The sequence below is a fragment of the Heteronotia binoei genome, chromosome 18 (genome assembly GCF_032191835.1).
Source record: "Heteronotia binoei isolate CCM8104 ecotype False Entrance Well chromosome 18, APGP_CSIRO_Hbin_v1, whole genome shotgun sequence".
NCBI classification, from domain to species: Eukaryota; Metazoa; Chordata; class Lepidosauria; order Squamata; family Gekkonidae; genus Heteronotia; species Heteronotia binoei.
The window spans coordinates 12,748,072-12,768,400 of record NC_083240.1 but is presented as its reverse complement, the minus strand read 5'-3'; the positions used below and the strand labels follow the sequence as shown (position 1 = coordinate 12,768,400).

At 46.5% G+C, this 20,329-nt stretch overlaps 1 protein-coding gene across 4 annotated transcripts in view; it reads left to right on the top strand.

Moving 5' to 3' along the window:
• The window catches only part of LOC132587386 (uncharacterized), a 106,902-nt gene that overhangs the window by 32,853 nt on the left and 53,720 nt on the right, over nt 1-20,329 (top strand). For all 4 annotated transcript variants that reach the window (XR_009556419.1, XR_009556417.1, XR_009556418.1 and 1 more), the window contains exon 3: nt 15,484-15,536. The gene's annotated coding sequence lies outside the window, so the exon portion shown is untranslated. The remainder of the gene's footprint in view (nt 1-15,483; nt 15,537-20,329) is intronic.

The following is a 20,329-nucleotide window of genomic DNA, read 5'->3' as shown; positions in this document are numbered from 1 at the left end:
CTCAGAAGTGATGTCGTCGCGCCGGAGACACTCCGTATGAATGTAAACACTTCATCGGCACTAAGAGGATGCTCACGTTGAAAGAAATAAAGAGGTTGCCGAGAGAGAAACTGAAAGGGGAATTTTCCCAGGGTGGAGCAGCAGGAACGAGAGGCCGCAAGTCAGGAGAACTCCTTCCACTCTTCCCCGCAATGCGATGCAAGTCTCCGGGGGTCATTTTGTAGAAAAAGAGGTGCCAGAACTCATTTGCAGATGCCACACACTCCTGACGCCACCAGAAGGTGAACTAAAATATCGCAGCTCAGCACCTACCTTCAAATGCTTCTTGAATTATAATTGACATAATCGAACCTCACTCCCCATCATACTTTTTAAAATTACTTTCTCCTGTGTGGCCACAGAGGCATGATGAAGATTTCCATCTGTCTGCTTTATATCTTTGGTTATTTCCCCATTTTTTGTGGAGGTGGAATATTAGAAAGTTTGTCATATCTCAGAGTTCAGCACAGCTCTCACAGGGGATTTGAACAATGGAGCCCAGAAGCAAGTATTTCTTGGGGGCGGGGGGGGGACAGAAGGAGCACAATACAATTTAGAGGTTTCAGAGCTCAGCTCCTGTGAGCTCCTGCCCAAAATGAGGCCTGCTAAGTCCCAGTCATGAACTTTTGGCTCCTTTTCCATTTGCAACCCTGCAGGGGGAGTGTCTCCAACTAACATCTGCTCAGACATTTGGGGAGGAAACGTTTGTAGAAGATAATATATTTATTTCATTGATATCTTGCCTTTCTCCCCAACAGAGACCTAAAGCGACTTATGTCGTTTTCCTCTCCTCTGTTTTTTTTTCCCCTCACCACCAGCCTGTGAGGTAGGTTATGCTGAGAGAATGGGACTGGTCTGACGTCACTCAGTGAGCTTGTGCAGTGGGCTGGGAATTCGAACCTGGGTCTCGCAGATCCTAGTCCAACCACTAGCACTAGTTGGCAGACAGACAGGGATAAGTCCAACCCAAACAACGTGGCTTCCCGCCCCCCACACACACCTGCATTGTATGCTACAGTTTGGTGGAGTGGTTAAGTGTGCAGACTCTTATCTGGGAGAACCGGGTTTGATTCCCCACTCCTCCACTTGCACCTGCTGAAATGGCCTTGGGTCAGCCATAGCTCTGGCAGAGGTTGTCCTTCAAAGGGCAGCTGCTGTGAGAGCCCTCTCCAGCCCCACCCACCTCACAGGGTGTTTGTTGTGGGGGAGGAAGGTAAAGGAGATTGTGAGCCGCTCTGAGACTCTTCGGAGTGGAGGGCGGGATATAAATCCAATATCATCTTCTTCTTCTACATTCATCCCAGATTGTTTTACTTTGGGTTGATTTGGGGGAGGAGGGGCAGGGCTTTTTTGTAGCAGGAACTCCCTTGCATATTAGGCCACGCACCTCTGATGTAGCCAATCCTCCAAGAGCTTCCAGGGCTCTTAGTACAGGGCCTACTATAAACTCCAGGAGGATTGGCTACATCAGGGGTGTGTGGCCTGATATGCAAAGGAGTTCCAGGTACAAAAAAAGCCCTGGGTAGGGGACAGTTTAAATATTGCTTGTGAGGCTCTTGGAGAGCTGGTATCCGAGGAAAAGAGTTCAGCGCTTTGTCTCTTCTGCCAGTTTCCCCTTGGGAATGTCCTGTAACACCTGAATTAACATTACCAATACGCTCTTGAGTTTTATCCTATAAAACGTTTGGTCTTCCAACTGGAATGCTGGCTTTGTTCCCTGTTTTGCAAGCTGCTAGCACAAGACTAGTGGTGTTAGGGTCAGCTTTCCTTTGGGAGAAAGTGCATGAGGATTTTTATAAAAAAAAAAAAAGCAACAACTGTTCAGAGCACAGGAGGTGTCGACGTAGTGAGAGAACAGCCACAGGTGGCACCACCTCCAAACAGAACCAGTGCAGGCCAGGGGTCGAGGAAGCCCAGAATATAGGAGACACCTTCTCTCACGCCTCCATTCCCGGCATCTGACAGCCACAGCCAAACGCATTTCTCCCCCAGCTCCCATTTGGGTAGCATCCATCAAAATCCGTCATCTGTCCCTCTGTCTGGTCAGACATTGCCAGCTTCAGTGACCTATTCCCCTTTGCCATCTTAAAGAAATTCCTGTCTGAAGCTGAGCAGGAGTAGTTCCCCCACTGCATTGTTCATTACACCCATGACAGATTAAATTATGTCTTGGGATCATTTTAGAACCACATACACACAAGAAACTGCTGTTTTGGGACTCCTTTGGGTAGTGAAGGGTAGGGTATAAATCCAATCTCTTCTTTTTCTACTGAATCAGACCCTTGGTCTACCATAGAATCATTGAACCATTCAGTTGGAAGGGGCCATAAAGACCATCTAGAGTAGGCCAACCCCCCGCTCAATGCAGGATCAGCCTAGAACATCTCTGACCAGTGTTCGTCCAGCCGCTGCTTAAAGCCTTCCAGGAAGGGGGGCTCCCCACCGCCCTGGGTAGCTGATTCCACTGTTGGACAACTCTTACTGTAGAAAGGCTTTCCCTAATATCCAGCCGGGACCTTCCTGCCCTTAAATTAAATCCATTATTGTGATTCCTTTCCTTTGCTGCCAACAGCTCCCTGCCCTCCTCTAAGTGACAGCCCTTCAGATCCTTCAAATGAGCCATCAAGTCCCCCCTCAACCTTCTCTTCTCCAGAGTGAACATTCCCAAGTCCCTCAGCTGTCCCTCCTTGTAGGGCTCGGTCTCCAGGCCCCTGATCATTCTCCTCTGCACCCACTCCCAAAGTCAGGCTTGTCTACTCTGGCTACTCGTGGCTTTCCACGGTTGAAAGGTTGAAACGCTTGGGACTCTTTAGCTTGGAGAAACGTTGACTGCGGGGTGACATGATAGAGGTTTACAAGATAATGCATGGGATGGAGAAAGTAGAGAAAGAAGTACTTTTCTCCCTTTCTCACAATACAAGAACTCGTGGGCATTCGATGAAATTGCTGAGCAGACAGGTTAAAACGGATAAAAGGAAGTACTTCACCCAAAGGGTGATTAACATGTGGAATTCACTGCCACAGGAGGTGGTGGCGGCCACAAACATAGCCACCTTCAAGAGGGGTTTAGATAAAAATATGGAGCAGAGGTCCATCAGTGGCTATTAGCCACAGTGTGTGTGTATATATAAATTTTTTTGCCACTGTGTGACACAGAGTGTTGGACTGGATGGGCCATTGGCCTGATCCAACATGGCTTCTCTTATGTTCTTATGTGACACAGAGTGTTGGACTGGATGGGCCATTGGCCTGATTCAACATGGCATCTCTTATGTTCTTATGTGACACAGAGTGTTGGACTGGATGGGCCACTGGCCTGATCCAACATGGCTTCTCTTATGTTCTTCTGTGACACAGAGTGTTGGACTGGATGGGCCATTGGCCTGATCCAACATGGCTTCTCTTATGTTCTTATGTGACACAGAGTGTTGGACTGGATGGGCCATTGGCCTGATTCAACATGGCATCTCTTATGTTCTTATGTGACACAGAGTGTTGGACTGGATGGGCCACTGGCCTGATCCAACATGGCTTCTCTTATGTTCTTCTGTGACACAGAGTGTTGGACTGGAGGGGCCATTGGCCTGATCCAACATGGCTTCTCTTATGTTCTTCTGTGACACAGAGTGTTGGACTGGATGGGCCATTGGCCTGATCCAACATGGCTTCTCTTATGTTCTTATGTGACACACAGTGTTGGACTGGAGGGGCCATTGGCCTGATCCAACATGGCTTCTCATATTCTTATGTGACTCAGAGTGTTGGACTGGATGGGCCACTGGCCTGATCCAACATGGCTTCTCTGATGTTCTTATGTGACACAGAGTGTTGGACTGGATGGGCCATTGGCCTGATTCAACATGGCTTCTCTTATGTTCTTATGTGACACAGAGTGTTGGACTGGATGGGCCACTGGCCTGATCCAACATGGCTTCTCTTATGTTCTTTCCAGGGTCTCAGGGAGAAGTCTTTCACATTACCTCCTATCTGATCCTTTCAACTGGAGACCGAACCTGGGACTTTCTGCACGCCATGTGGATGTTCTCAGCAACGGTCCCTCTCCCAAGTAATGGGCAGTTGCTTCAGAGTATCTGCCAAGTGTGCATTTCACTTGCTGCTCATTAAGTGGGGAAAGGACTCGGCTCAGTAGTAGAGCATCTGCTTGGTACGCAGAAGATCCCAAGTTCAATCCTTGGCATCTCCAATTAAAGGACCTCGCAGTAGTGGATGTGAAAGATCTCCACCGTAGATCCTGGAGAGCCCCTGCCAGTCTGAGCAGGCAGTACTGACTTTGATAGACCCAGGGTCTGATTCAGTATAATACAGTTTCATGCGATCATGTCCGTCAACCTTCCTTCTGGCAGTCTTTAAGCAAGAATGCTTTAGGCCAGGGCTGGCCAAACTTGCTTAACGTAAGAGCTGCACAGAATAAACGTCAGATGCTTGAGAGCCGCAAGACAAGAACGTCGGGTGTTTGAGGAAAGGGAGGGAGGGAGGAAGGAAGAGGTAGATGGGGGAGGAATGAGGGAGGGAGAGGTGGAAATAAAGTAACTTTAACTTTAAATGCATTGTCCAAGCCACCAGCTGACTTGGCTTGGAGAAGTCATTTAAAGAAACAAGTGCCTTCTCCTTGCTGGCCGACAGGGTGGTGGGAGCCTCGAGAGCTACGCAGTATGTGTGAAAGAGCCACATGTGGCTTCCGAGCCACAATTTGGCCACTCCTGCTCCAGGCTGTTCCTGCATTGAACAGGGACTAGATGGCCTGCATGGCCCCTTCCAACTCTGTGATTCTGTCACTGAAGTTCCCTTGAACTGTTGATGCTTCACATGGGACTTTGGGTCTTCTATAAGCAAAGCAGGTGCTCCACTGTAGAGTTATGTGTCTCTGAATACGCAAAGGCACACGAGGGACGGGACGGTGGCTCAGTGGTAGAGCATCTGCTTGGGAAGCAGAAGGTCCCAGGTTCAATCCCTGGCATCTCCAAAAAAGGGTCCAGGCAAATAGGTGTGAAAAACCTCAGCTTGAGACCCTGGAGAGCCGCTGCCAGTCTGAGAAGACAATACTGACTTTGATGGACCAGAGGTCTGATTCAGTATAAGGCAGCTTCATATGTTCATATGATTCTTCTTGTGCAAGGGAACACAGGATGCAATCCCTCCGCAGGGCAGGCCTTGCTCCTGAATTACGAGACGTTGCTACTGAATTACACTTCTTCTGGACCCCAAGATCTGGATGCCAAACCTTGTAAGCACTAGACTTTGACAAACTGCCAAGAGAGAACACGGATGACGAATGTCCCCCTAATGCTAAAGGATGCTTTGACAGTCGGTACGGAGAACCAGAAAAGAAGAGGGGACGAAGCCCGTGATCCGTACCAGCAAATGTCAAGTCCTTCCTCATCATCTTTCAGAATAGATTGTCAAGCGTTATCAGAGCATCTTTGTGAAAATGATCTCTGTGTCGGCCCAAAGAAGCTAACGCAGGTAGACAACGACACTCTTGGTTAGGTCAGACTTTCAGACATAATTTTCGTCCTGGTCTCTGCTTGGCCAAGTCCGCAAAGCCCGTTTGGAGAGAGACGTGCTTTTTTTTTAAAAAAAAAAAATCATTCTCTGCTTTTCAGTGGTTTGAAAACTTCTGACCAGCAATCTGGAGTTTGTGATGAAAATCCTAATAGAAGTGTTGCAAGGGGGAAAGGAGACATGGAATCATGCATCAGTAAAAGGAATGCTTTTTTGTTGTTAATTAAGCATGTCTCAGATCTTAGCTCTAAAATTACCCATAATTAGGTTTGGGGTAGGAACAGGTACCTGTTCGGGTTTACAGATACCTTTAGCAGAGTTGTGTGGAGAGAACCACACATAAACAAGCCAGGCAGACGTTTTAGCTTAAGAATAAAGTCGTTTACTTTTACTATGAGGAAAAGTTTACTGGGATTTCTAAAAAACAAAAGAAGGATTCATTATCCTATCTAGTCTCTAGACTGCATCTCGACTCTCTGGAGTCCAAACTCTAACCGCATGGAGATCTGAGGGCTTTACACAAAGGGCAATAAAACTGACCAAATGGTTTCCCCCAGACCACCTCCCAAATATATGGATTAGCCTATTAGAAGAAGATATTGAAGATATTGGATTTATATCCCGCCCTCCACTCCGAAGAGTCTCAGAGCGGCTCACAATCTCCTTTACCTTCCTCCCCCACAACAGACACCCTGTGAGGTGGGTGGGGCTGGAGAGGGCTCTCACAGCAGCTGCCCTTTCAAGGACAACCTCTGCCAGGGCTATGGCTGACCCAAGGTCATTCTAGCAGGTGCAAGTGGAGGAGTGGGGAATCAAACCCGGTTATCCCAGATAAGAGTCCGCACACTTAACCACTACACCAAACTGGCTCTCCTACACCAAACTGGCTCTCCTATTAGGGCTTTCCTTCAATGGTCACTATACATATTGACACCCAGCCTGAGCGGGAAGTACGTGCAAACATTCTCATTGACTATACCTCTCACTGGCTAAACATCAGCATGCGTATATATTCATTTAATTAACTCATGACAACAGGAAGTGAAATTGCGTTAGAAACCCAACAGTACCAGCCTAGGTGTACAGAGAACTGCACCATGAACGTGTTTTCCACAGTAGAACAAAGTAGGAGTCAAGTCCACCTTTAAGACCAACAAAGTTTTATTCAGAACGTAAGCTTTCATGTGCTCCAAGCACACTTCATCAGATGAGGAATCATGTACCTGATTCCTCCTCTGATGAAGTGCGCTTGGAACACACGAAAGGTTACGTTCTGAATAACTTTGATGGTCTTAAAGGTGCGCATGACTCCTACTTTGTTCTACTGCTTCAGACCAACACGGCTGCCCACTTGGATCTATGCTTTCTACAGGGCTTTTTTGGTAGGAAAAAAAACAGCAGGAACTTATTTGCATATTCAGCCACACCCCCTGACAACACCTTTGTAGAAAAGCCCAACAAACTCATTTGCATATTAGGCCAGACCCCCTGACACCACTATTGTTTCACACAGGGCTTTTTTGTGGGGCTCTCGGGAGGCTGCTTTTTGAGGTAGAGGCACCAGATTTTCAGCATAGCATTTGGTGTCTCTCCTCAAAACACGCTCCGAGTTTCAAAATGATTGGACCAGGGGGTCCAATTCTATGAACCCCCAAAGAAGGTGCCTCTATCCTTCATTATTTTCAATGAAGGGATTTAAAAGGTGTGTGGTCCCTTTAAATGTGATGGCCAGAACTCCCTTTGGAGTTCAATTATGCTTGTCACAACCTTGCTCCTGGCACCACCCCCAGAGTCCCCAGATATTTCTTGAATTGTTCTTGGCAACCCTACCTCAGCCTCTCTGCCCCGTTGTCCATCCAGAGGAGCTGGTTGACCACTGTGTGAGACAGGATGCTGGACTGAATGAGCTATTGGTCTGATCCAGCAGGGCTCTTCTGTTGTTCTCATGCTTTTATTCTTACAGGGGCTGGGCAAGAAGTTGGACTGCTGAAGGAACAATGCCAGGAAAGAGCCCACACACGAACATGCCTCTTTCTGTCCTCCTCTGTTTTTTTCCATGGCATGCTGAACAGCTCCCACCTACTCTCCAGCCTTTCCTCCCCCTTCTTTCAGCTACAATCATTAAGTTACTAGTTGCCAGACAGCTTTTCTCCCCTCCTTATTGTCACACAAAAACAGGGAAAGAGGAGAGTGTGAGAAGTTAGTGAGGAGGAAAGAAAGGGCAGGATGCGAAAGGCTGGAGCCTCCACTGGAGGCCAATCTGAGAGGCGTTGCAAGGTGTTGCACACAACCCACTTTTGGGTCCTGACCCACAGGCTGGGAAACACCAGTTTAGTATACTTAACAACCTCTACTTTCCATTTAAACAAAAAAATCACCAAGTCAACTTGGAAAATTAAAACATAAAAGCAACAGGATCAAATGCCGGTTGAACAACTGAAGAAGAACGCAAGCATAGATACAAAGCAGTCCCAACTGCAAATGAAGGCATTAATAATACAAATTAGACAGCAGATTTCTTTAAAGCCACTGTAGCAAATTCTAATTTAAATGAAAATTGCAAGTACATAATGGGCCATTTGTGCTGTCTGGTAAAGTACTAACACAGATGAAAGCAGTAACACAACACTGAATAATCAGGGCTTTTTTGGTAGAAAAAGCCCAGCAGGATCTCATTTGCATCTTAGGCCACACCCCATGATGTCACCACTGTTTAAATTTGCATATGAGGCCACACCCCCTGGTGCCAAGTCAGCAGGAACTGTGTTCCTGTGCATTCCTACTAAAAAAAAAGTCCTGATAATGAAAATCCCTGAGAAAGCAGTGGGGTTTTTAGCCATCATCTGAGGATTAGTAAATTAGGCACTGGTTAACTGTTGTGGGAAGGGAAGTCCACCACGGGGGGGGGGGGGGGGCACTGTGGAGAAGGCCCTGTCTCTGATTGCTTACCTAGAGGGTGGGGCGATTCAAAGCAAGGTCTTAGATGTTGATCTCAGCTGTCTAGTGGCATGTAGATAAGGGCACAGGTGGTCCTTTTTGCTTTGTATATCTCTGGGTTGAAATGGGCATATTGCCTGAAAGGAGGTGCACAAGTTTCTCAATCAGACATTCTGTCTGGAAGCATGAAACATCTCTTCCTCCATTAAGATTTATAAATTGCACTGAATACACAGGTCTTCTATAGATCTTTCAGGAGTCTCCCATCCAGGTTTTGGGGTGAGATCTAGAGAGCAGCATTGCTAATACTGTAGTATCTGATACTCCCCGGTCACTCAATTCCCACAAAACCCTCTTCTCCCAATACGTTTTGGATCCCAGGCAGGGGCTCATAACTTTTCGTAGGGTTGCCAGCCTCGAGGTGGGGCCTGGAGATCTCCTGCTTTTATAACTATCTCCAGCTGGCAGAGATCAGCTCCCTGGTAGGGTTGCCAATCCCCAGGTGGGGACAGGGGATCCTCTGGTTTGGAGGCCCCCACCTGCTTCAGGGTGGTCAGATAGCAGGAGCGGGGAGGGAAATGTCTGCTGGGCACTCCATTATTCCCTATGCAGACGGATTCCCATAGGGTGGAATGGAGTATCGGGGGGGGGGCTGTTTTTTGAGGTAGAGCCACCAATTTTTTAACATAGCATCCAATGCCTCTCCCCAAAACACCCTCCCAGTTTCAAAAGGATTGGACCAGGGGGTCCAATTCTATGAGCCCCCCCAAAAGGTGCCCCTATCCTTCATTATTTCCAATGGAGGGAAGGCATTTAAAAGGTGTGCTGTCCCTTTAAATGTGATCGCCAGAACTCCCTTGTTCCTGGCTCCACCCCCAAAGTCCCCAGATATTTCTTGAATTGGCAACCCTATCTCCGGGAGCAAATGGCTGCTTTGAAGGGAGGACTCTGTGGCATTGCACCGTGCTGAGGCCCCTCCCCTCCCCAAACCCCACCCTTTCCTGGCTCCACCCCCTAAGTCTCCAGGTATTTTCCAGCACAGACCTGGCAACCCTACTCTTAAGGGAAGGAGGAGGTTCATGTTCAGCCCCACTATTTCCTCCTTTAGTTCAGTTCTTACATTGAGCAGGTAATTGGAGGGGTTAAGAGAATGAATGATCTATGAGCCTGGGAAGTCACCCTTTCAAGTCTCATTCAGCTCTCAAAATCAGTGGGTGGCCTTAGCCGAGCCATGTAGAGTTGGATCCAGACAGTGTTCTCTCTGATGACAGGCAGTTCTGGAACTACAGAACAGTCTTGGTTCTGCAGCATGCCATGTGAAAACATTAATACCAAGTACTTGGATAATAATAATAAGAAAGTAGAAAAAGACATTGGATTTATATCCTGCTCTCCACTCGGAATCTCAGAGTGGCTCACACTCGCCTTTATCTTCCTGCCTCACAACAGACACCCTGTGAGGTGGGCGGGGCTGCGAAAGCTCTCTGTGAGAGCTATGGCTGCCCCAAGGCCATTCCATCAGCTGCAAGTGGAGGAGTGGGGAATCAAACCCGGCTCTCCCAGATAAGAATCCCCGCACTTAACCACAGCACCAAACTGGCCCCTCTTATCTTGCCTGAAAGGAGGTGCAGAAGTTCCTCATTCAGACATTCTATCTGGAAGCATGAAACATCTCTTCTTCCATTAAGATTTATGAATTGCATTGAATACACAGGTGTTCTAAAGATCTGACTGATGTGATAACGTATGTGCAGTGCTTTGAATGCTGAGAGATGCCGAAGTGTTATTGCTCTGAAGGCCCCAAGATATTGTTGCTACAAATTCAAGTCTTTCTTTTATGCTTGTAACAGGGCACAAGATGAGAATCCTGGAATTCTTCCTTTCTTTTTAAAAGCGGGAAAAAGCCAGAACAGAAATGATAATTACTTCTGTTGTTATTTATCTCCATATCCAAAATGAATTGAATTTAGCAGAAATTGCTTGGAATGTCAGCAGATCTGATAATTAATCGATTAGTCATCTATTTAAATACATTAAATTCTAATAAGTTTGTGTATTGCCAAAACATTTATAAGATGCTCTTCTCTGTGTGTGCATGTAAATATTGAAAGACGTGCGGAACAATATATTAAGCCAAAGCTTCCACTCATTGCTGGAAATAGATTCCCCCCCCCCTTTTTTCATTATCAGTTACAGTAATATTGCAAATAACATCTCTGCCTGCCGCCATATAAACTTGCCCATCTGTTAAAATCTGTAGCAAAGGCTCTTCTCTCTCCTCTCACTTGCAGATGACAGATGGGTGGCAACTTGTGGCAGGGCCTTTTCTGGGATGGCCCCTCGACTCTGGAATAATGGCCTTTCCACAGGTTTCCCCCCCCCCCTCGGTTCCTATCTTTTTAAATATCACATACCAGGTGAAACCACTTTTTATTTGCCCAAGCCCTTTGTTGAATGTTTTGTCTTCATTCTGACTGTGTTGCTTTTCATTCCAGCTCTTTCTGTCTTTCACCCAATCGCTGCACTCTGAACTAAGGTGCTATTATATTATTAGGCTTTAGTAAATACCCTTTTAGAGGCTGCTGGGTCCTGCAGCTATTTTAACAAGAAAATGTAGCCGGCCTGCTGCTTTTAGCAGTTGCTTGTTTGCTACTATTTAATTGTTCATATTAAATTGGGAGGGGGGGTGCTTGGAGTCCTTGGTCTATGTTTTCATGATCATTTGAGCTGTCTCAAGCATTTCCAAAGGCTAGAGCACAGCGTATTTAAGAAAAATGAAAGCTAAATCATGAAAATTATAAATATGCGAGGATGCCCCTAGCTTTCAATGTCACTGCTAAAATCTAGCCTCCCTCCCACAATTAATCAAGTAAAGCTTTAGTTGATTAATCCAGCAATTAAAGCCTACGGCCCTTTAAATCATCTCATTAAAATAAAGAGAACAGTAGTCCATAAAACAGGCTGGTGTATTCCAGCCAGCGGAAGACACCCTTTTTATTAGTTCTTGCGGTGCCTTTTATTTTATTTTCTATGAGGGTCTCTCCTTCACGCCCTGCCAGGAGAGCCCGAGCAATTAGCCGAGCCGATTGGTCTCCATAAAGCTGATAGATGCCACCAAAGGGTGGGTGGTGGGGGGAAGCCCAGCAGAACCTATTAACTCCTGACCCTTAGCAAGAAGACTTGTCAGATTGTGTAGCAGCTACGTAGGCCTTGTCAGGGCCAGCTGGCCTGATTAATTGGCTGTTCTCATGCCGGATGGACGCCTCCCTTGGCAATTAGCAGGTGGACCGCAAACCGCAGGAGACCAGAGCTGGGCAGGGGAAGGCCAGGCAGCTCCATAAGGAAAGGGAAGCAGAAAAACAGGTTGCAAAGGGAGAGGGATGCCAGGCTCCAGGTGGGACCTGGGGATCTGGCAACATTCGGTCTGGAAGTGCATTGAAAGTGCGTTATTTACCATGTGTGATTGCAGCCTGTGTCACACAGTGGTCAAGACACAGGTGCCATCATGAGGTCCACCAGTGGGGGCAGAGCTCCAGAAGCCCCCCCAATGTTGCCCCCCCAAGTAGCAGGATTACAGAGCATCACTTGTCCCAGACAGAGTGTTGCATCTGTACCTTATGGCTATAACCACTGATGGACATCTGCGTCATATGTTTAATCCAATCTCCTCTTGAAGATGAAGAAGATGATACTGGATTTATATCCCGCCCTCCACTCCAAAGAGGCTCAGAGCGGCTCACAATCTCCTTTACCTTCCTCCCCCACAACAGACACCCTGTGAGGTGGGTGGGGCTGGAGAGGGCTCTCACAGCAGCTGCCCTTTCAAGGACAACCCCTGCCAGAGTTATGGCTGACCCAAGGCCATGCTAGCAGGTGCAAGCGGAGGAATGGGGAATCAAACCTGGTTCTCCCAGATAAGAGTCCGCACACTTAACCACTACACCGTTCTTTAACCTCCAGCTCTCACATTTTTGTCTTAGCTCAGGAAAAACAGTCCCAGAGCAAACTAATTTATGCAGTAGCTCACAACTTTAATGCTTACAAAGTAGAAGTTTTAGTCACAAGTCTCCACAGCTGAGAGGGAACATTGACAATCTCACCTCACTCATCCTCCAAGGACTTCTTGGTGACATAGGTGGCTTTCCTCTCTTCCATTTTATCCTCACCCTTTGAGGTAGGACAGGCTGAGAGGACGACTGGTCCAAAGTTAATTCAGTGAAGTGCCTGGTCACACAAGGGTTTGGACATCCAGTCACGACTCAGTGCTGCAGCTATATCACCACCCCAACTCTCACAGTCGAGAGAGTCCCAAAGCCAACAGCCTGACCTGCTTTATGTCAGATTTGGAGATTTAGGCAGAGGCTTTCCACATCATCTGCTAAAAAGGTAAAGGTAGTCCCCCGTGCAAGCACCAGTTGTTTCTGTCGCATCACATTTTCACAGCAGACTTTTAATGTGGTGGTTTGCCATTGCCTTCCCCAGTCATCTACACTTCCCCCCCAGCAAGCTGGGTACTCATTTTACCAACCTCGGAAGAATGGAAGGCTGAGTCAACCTTGAGCCAGCCACCTGAACCCAGCTTCTGCTGGGATCGAACTCTGATTATGAGCAGATAGCTTCAACTGCAGTACTGCAGTTTTACCACTCTGTGCCACGGGGCATCAGCTGCTAGCTAGTCCTTAAATGGAGATGCCGGGGATTGAATCTGGGCCCTTCTGCATGCCGAGCAGATGTTCCACCACTGGGCCAAGGGGGTTATCTGGTGCCAAGCTTTTTCCTTGGACAGGCCTTCTTATTTTCGAGGCACACCTGCACTTCCAGAGAGCCAGTTTGGTGTAGTGGTTAAGTGCATGGACTCTTATCTGGGAGAACCGGGTTTGATTCCCCACTCCTCCACTTGCACCTGCTGGAATGGCCTTGGGGCAGCCATAGCTCTGGCAGAGGTTGTCCTTGAAAGGGCAGCTGCTGTGAGAGCCCTCTCCAGCCCCACCCACCTCACAGGGTGTCTGTTGTGGGGGAGGAAGGTAAAGGAGATTGTGAGCCGCTCTGAGACTCTTCGGAGTGGAGGGCGGGATATAAATCCAATATCATCATCCAATATCATCATCAGGTGATCCAAGGATGCCACCCCCCTTTACTTTGCCCAGTTCCTTCACAGCAGGAAGCCAGGAATGAGAATGAATACTTATCCCCAGCTCTTGCAAATCATTTACATTTTAAATATGGCAAGACAATAAACCTTAATTGCCTCATCATCCTTTGTTTGTTTGTTTTGCAAATGTTACCACAATGATTCTCCCCCCCCCCCCAACTCTTTTGGGTATTTCAGTTACAAAAAGGAAGCTTCTTATGAAACAGATGTCCCAAAAGACACTGGGGGTCTTCAAGGTTACGTTCCAGGAGATACTGTGGGTGTTAAGTGCTGTCAGGTCTCTTCCGATTTATGGCGAACCTACAAATTAATGACCTCCAAAATGCCCTATCATTAACAGCTTTGTTTGGGTCTCACAAACTGTGAGCCATGGATTTTTTGACTGAATGGATCCACCATCTCACATTGGGTCTTCCTTCTTTCCTGCTGCCTGATGGTCTTTCCAGTGACTCTTATCTCCTCATGATATGACCAAAAGTACAATAGCCTCAGTTTAGATCAGGGGTGGCCAAACCTGCTTAACGTAAGAGCAACAAAGAATAAACTTCAGTGTTGTTGTTTTTATTACAAGCATTTTTATTGTTAAATCTGCAAATTTACAGAAGGTATTCTGATGGTATATCAGAGTCAGTTTGGTGAAGTGGTTAAGTGCGCGGACCCTTATCTGGGAGAACTGGGTTTGATTCCCCACTCCTCACTTGCAGCTGCTGGAATGGGCTTGAGTCAATCGTAGCTTTGGCAGAGCTGTCCTTGAAAGGGCAGTTTCTGTGAGAGCTCTCTCAGCCCTACCCACCTCACAAGGTGTCTGTTGTGGGGGAGGAAGATAAAGGAGATTGTGAGTCGCTCTGAGATTCAGAGTGGAGGGCGGGATATAAATCCAATATCGTCGTCTTCTTCATAGAAAGGAAAACCATATAAAATAAAATAATAACAATAAAAATAATAATAGCTATAAAAATAACAATACTGATAACAATCACAGTGTATCAAATCAAAATTAAACCTTCATTTTAAAAATATATTAAGCTCTTGTAATAATGGTTTTTTGGGATTATATTACTTTCTGCCATATAGGTAACTAATGGATACCACACTGCTGCAACTTTGTTTTGATATTGTACATCTGTAAAGTTTGTCAAGGTATATATCAATTTGTACATTATAAAGCATTCCCAGATTTTTTCATGCCATTGCTGTATGGTTGGTGGGGAGTGGTCTATCCATTTGGCTGCTAGGGTAATGTCAAACGTTTGAGAGTTGCAAGATATGAACGTCAGATGCTGGAAAGAAGGAAAATAGGTGTAGGGAGGGAGAGGTGGAAAGAAAGCAACTTTAACTTTAAACGCATTCTCCAAGCTGCCAGCTGGCTTGGTTTGAAGAAGCGATTTAAAGAGAGAAATGCCTTCAAGCTGGCCAGTGGGGTGGTGGGGGTGTTGAGAGCCACACAATATGTGTGAAAGATCCATATGTGGCTCCCCATTCAGCACCCCCACAGCCCCATGGACCACTTCAGGTCAGGATAATGGACCAAAGGAAGATTTAAACCTCCCTTTTCTCATGCTGTGATCCCAGTGATTTATTTGTATATGGGGTGGGGTGGGGGGAGTAATCTCTGGGAGATTCATTCACCAAACCCTCAGTGTGTGATGTAGTTGGGATGAGATTATATGACAGGGCATTTCCCAGTGCAAAAATAACATTGTCATTATTTTCCATGCTGTATTTTTAATGTTTTCATGGGAACCTGCAGAAAAAAAAATCTAGAGTGGCATTCTCTTGTCCTTTAAACAAAAAACAAAAAAAAAACCCTTTTTGTTCTGCTTCTTTGCAAGGTATAACACAGATGAAAGGAGTCAAACTATACTGCATCTTGCCATTCTGAAAGGTAAATACATTTTTTAAAAAAAGCTTGGATGTTCATGAGTTTCAAATGTAATGTCAAAATGTGTGCTTTTCTGCAAAGGGAAATGTTTTAATTAAAGTCCATCAAGGTCAATATTGTCTACTCAGACTGGCAGCAGCTCTCCCAGGTCTTACCAGAGGACTTCAACATCACCTGCTACTAGGGCTCTTTTTGTAGCAGAAACTCCTCTGCGTATTAGGCTACATCCCTCTTATGTAGCCAATCCTCCAAGAACTTACAGGGCTCTTAGTGCAGGACTTACTGTAAGCTCCAGGAGGCTGGCTACATCAAGGGTGTGTGGCCTAATATGCAAAGTAGTTCCTGCTGCAAAAAAAAGCCCTGCCTGCTACCTAGAATCATAGAGTTGGAAGGGACCGCCTAGTCCAACACCCTTCACAATGCAGGAAGTTAACTTCTTCCCATACACACGCACTGTGACCCCTGTTCCATGCCCAGAAGATGGCAAATTATCTCCTGGATCCCTGGCCAGACTGACCTGGAGAAAAAATTGCTGCCTGACCCCAAAGTGGCAGTCAGCATTTCCCTGAACATATAAGAAAGGGCCACAAGAACTAAGTACTGATCCCTTTAACTAGGAGACTCAATCAGAAACGTTTGCAGGTTCAGAATATGGCAACTGGGCAATTTACCTGACCTCACAGTCATGATGAAGAGCAAATTGCTCTGATTTTGATTAATTTGCATAGAGTTTTTTTCTTTGTTTCCATTTCTTTACAATTAAAGGGGAAGGTAGTATTATGGTGTTTCCTTATTTGGTTGTTTTGCTTTTATCACTTTAAGAATGAATTTTTTTGGTACTGTAACATGGAGTACAGAAAGAATAAAGAGACATCATTTCTCTGTATAATTTGAGATATAATTAGGAGACTTCTTTCCTTTACATTGCAATGAAATTTTATCTATGGTCGTAATTTCACAGATTTTGACATATCGTCCTGAAATAATGGATAGAGTGTTTCTCTTTCATTTTCTAGCAATTTGAAGTTTGGGAGCTTCCAATAAATTAATGAGCTTCTTTCTCATTGGAGGGATTTTTAAAATCATCTAGAGAGCTCAGTAAAGTCTTTTACTGTAAAAGGACTAAATAGCCCATTACTTCTTTTTGCGTATGGATTTTAATCAGGTTTCCAGAATGCTGGATATTAATGCGTATCTGCCATGTGTGGTAAAAGAAACCAATTTTGCTGCATTTCCTCCAGCAAACAGCAGAATATTATTTATGAATATGCTGCAATCTATTCTAAGGATGCCAGCCTCCAGGTGAGGCCCGGGGGTCCCCAGAATTACAGCTCTTCTCCAGACTACGGAGATCAGTTCCCCTGGAGAAAATGATAGCTATGGAGGGTGGACTCTGTGGCATTGGATCCTACTGAGGTCCCCGTCCTCTCCAGGCTCCACCCCCAAATCTCCAGAAGTTTCCCAACCAGGATCTGACAACCCTGCCTCCTAAGCCCTTCTGGTGCTCGAGGGGGACTGGCAACCCTAAAATACTGCTGTGTTAAAACTTGGACTGGATGTTCTTGTGCATTTATGGAAGATGAAGTGAACAGAGGTGAAAGCCAAATCCAGGGACACAATTACAACACAACTTGGGCTGAACCCAAATCTCTTTCCCAAGTAATGGTTGTTTTTTTAATTCCCGCTTTTCGCTGCCCTTTAGAGAGTTTCAGAGCAGCTTGCAATCTCCTTCCCTTCCTTTCTCCGCAGACCTTGTGAGGTAGGTGGGACTGAGAGAGAGAGCTGCGAGAGAACTGACTGGCCCAAGGCCACCCAAGAGGCTTCACGGAGGGGGAGGAGGTGTGGGGAATCGAACCAAATTAGAATCTGCCACTCTTCACCACTGCACCAAGCTGGCTCTCTAGGAATTCTGTATCTCAGAGCTGTTTTCCATAAACAGGAACTCAGACTGTTTTAAGTCTCTTTGGAGCTGTTTTCTAATCTTAGGGTGTTCACAAAGCATGGTGCTTGCAAATACTGGCAATCAAGGGGCGGAAGGTAAAGGAGACTGTAAGCTGCTCTGAGATTCGGAGTGGAGGGCAGGATATAAATCCAATGTATTGCTACATTGTAATATATAATGAAATAATTTACAACTCACAGCCTGGTTGCTAACAGGCCATGGACTGGTGGTTGGGGACCCCTGAATTATATGACCCTTGGTCTCTTTGATTTAAGATAGTTCATATTTTACAACGATGTGCAGGCCTCTTACTTTGTTTGGTTCCCAAGAAGGAGGAGTCAGACCTTTGGCATCTTGACTGCACATGCAAAACATGTTAGTCAGGCAGTCCTGGATTCCTCTGTGTCGCTTCTACCAGGGCTTCTCTGCCTGATACCCCAGGGGCCCAGGGTGTCTTCTCACATTTCAGGAAGCCGATTGATTGTCTGAGATACGCCTTCTGGGCTGTGTCTGCTGATCCTCAGTCGGTGCTGCAGGAACTCTTGGTAAAGCAAGTAATTCGAGAGACACGTCAAGAACTCGAGGGAAATAGTTTGGGAGGAGCCGGGGGAGCTGGTTCCACGCCAGCGGACGGAGACTTTTTGGCAAGTCTACAACACAGACTTCCAGTGGTTTAATAGTCATTCCCTCTCCCCTGAGAACCTTGGAGATGGCTATTCTGAGAAGGATGCGGATGGGCTAAGGGGGTCTGAAAGCATTCCTCTCGCCAAACAAAACATCCCCAGGATTCTCCAGAAGAGTTTCTTGTGAAATTACGTACAAGGGAGGGATGGTGGCTCAGTGGTAGAGCACCTGCTTGGTAAGTGGAAGGTCCCAGGTTCAATCCCCGGCATCTCCAACTAAAAAGGGTCCAGGCAAATAGGCATGAAAAACCTCAGCTTGAGACCCCGGAGAACTGCTACCAGTCTGAGTAGACAGTACTGACTTTGATGGACCGAAAGTCTGATTCAGTGTAAGGCAGCTTCATATGTTCATATATATTCACAGGTCAAAGGGGAGGAACGGTGGCTTAGTGGTATTGCATCTGCTTGGTAAGCAGAAGGTCCCAGGTTCAATCCCCGGCATCTCCAGCTAAAAAGGGTTCAGGCAAGTAGGCGTGAAAAACCTCAGCTTGAGACCCCGGAGAGCCGCTGCCAGTCTGAGTAGACAATACTGACTTTGATGGACCCAGGGTCTGATTCAGTGTAAGGCAGCTTCATATGTTCATATGCTCACAAGCTAAGCATGGCCGGCCCTGGTTAGTGTTTGGATGGTTGACCACAGGAGTCATTTTGTAGAAAAGCAGATGCTGGAGTCCAGCCACCACACGCCACTCAGGCAGTCCAGGAGGTGTGGTGAGGTGGGGGGAGATCTTCCTCCTGTGTTTCCAGCCATCATGTTGTTGTTGTGATTATAGAACAGAGGGAAGAACAACATTGTAAGCTGCATTTGGTAAGTGGAAGAGGAGGAGGAGATTGGATTTATAGCTCACTGTTCACTCGGAGTCTCAGAGTGGTTTACAATCTCCTTTTCCTTCCTCTCCCCAAAACAGACACTGTGTGAGGTAGGTGGGGCTGAGAAGAGGAAGAAGAAGATATTGGATTTATATCCCACCCTCCACTCCGAAGAGTCTCAGAGCAGCTCACAATCTCCTTTACCTTCCTCCCCCACAACAGACACCCTGTGAGGTAGATGAAGATACTGGATTTATATCCCGCCCTCCACTCCAAAGAGTCTCAGAGCGGCTCACAATCTCCTTTACCTTCCTCCCCCACAACAGACACCCTGTGAGGTAGATGAAGATATTGGATTTATATCCCGCCCTCCACTCTGAAGAGTCTCAGAGCAGCTCACAATCTCCTTTACCTTCCTCCCCCACAACAGACACCCTGTGAGGTGGGTGGGGCCGGAGAGGGCTCTCACAGCAGCTGCCCTTTCAAGGACAACCTCTGCCAGAGCTATGGCTGACCCAAGGCCATGCTAGCAGGTGCAAGTGGAGGAGTGGGGAATCAAACCCGGTTCTCCCAGATAAGAGTCCACACACTTAACCACTACACCAAACTGGCTCTCCAGAGAGCTCTGGACAGAAACAGCTCTTGAGAGAACAGTTCTGAGAGAACTTGTGACTGACTCAAGGTCACACCAGCAGGTCCATGTGGAAGAGTGGAGAATTAAACCTGGTTCTCCCAGATTAGAGTCTGCACTCCTAACCACTACACCAATAACACTTTAAAAATATTTTTTATGTTTGTGTGTGTGTGTCTGCATGTGTGTGTCTGCATCTGGAAGTCATGTTGACCTCTGGTGACTGGCCCCTACTGGTGTAAGCCAAAATGCCCTCAAAATGAGGATGGGGAATTGTCAGGTGGGCACCTGGCTTAATCAGGATCTTTTACCTGTGTATACAGGATTCCACGTCCAGAAATTAATGCTTAAAAATATTAGGAACTCTAATTAAGTAAAACAATTAAAATTTATTCCAGAAAAAATATAGGCTTACATACAAGATAAAATACTCATCAAATCATTCATACAGTCCTAAGAAAAATAGAGAGAGAGATGGAGACAACACATGGGTGGACAAACAGGGTGATAATTACCTATCGTAGTCTTCAAGGAAGGCTCCAATGGCAACGAAAGAGGACAGGGGAAATGGGACCCTCAACTGGCCCTCTGGATCTAGACAGCGGAGATAGGGTACTGCTAGATTCACACATGAGTGGAGTTGGGTCAGAGGTTAAATAGACTACCTTAGACCCTCAGGGAATGGGAGGTAAGAGGGAGGAGAAAGGGGAGGCTCTGCAGTGACCATAAG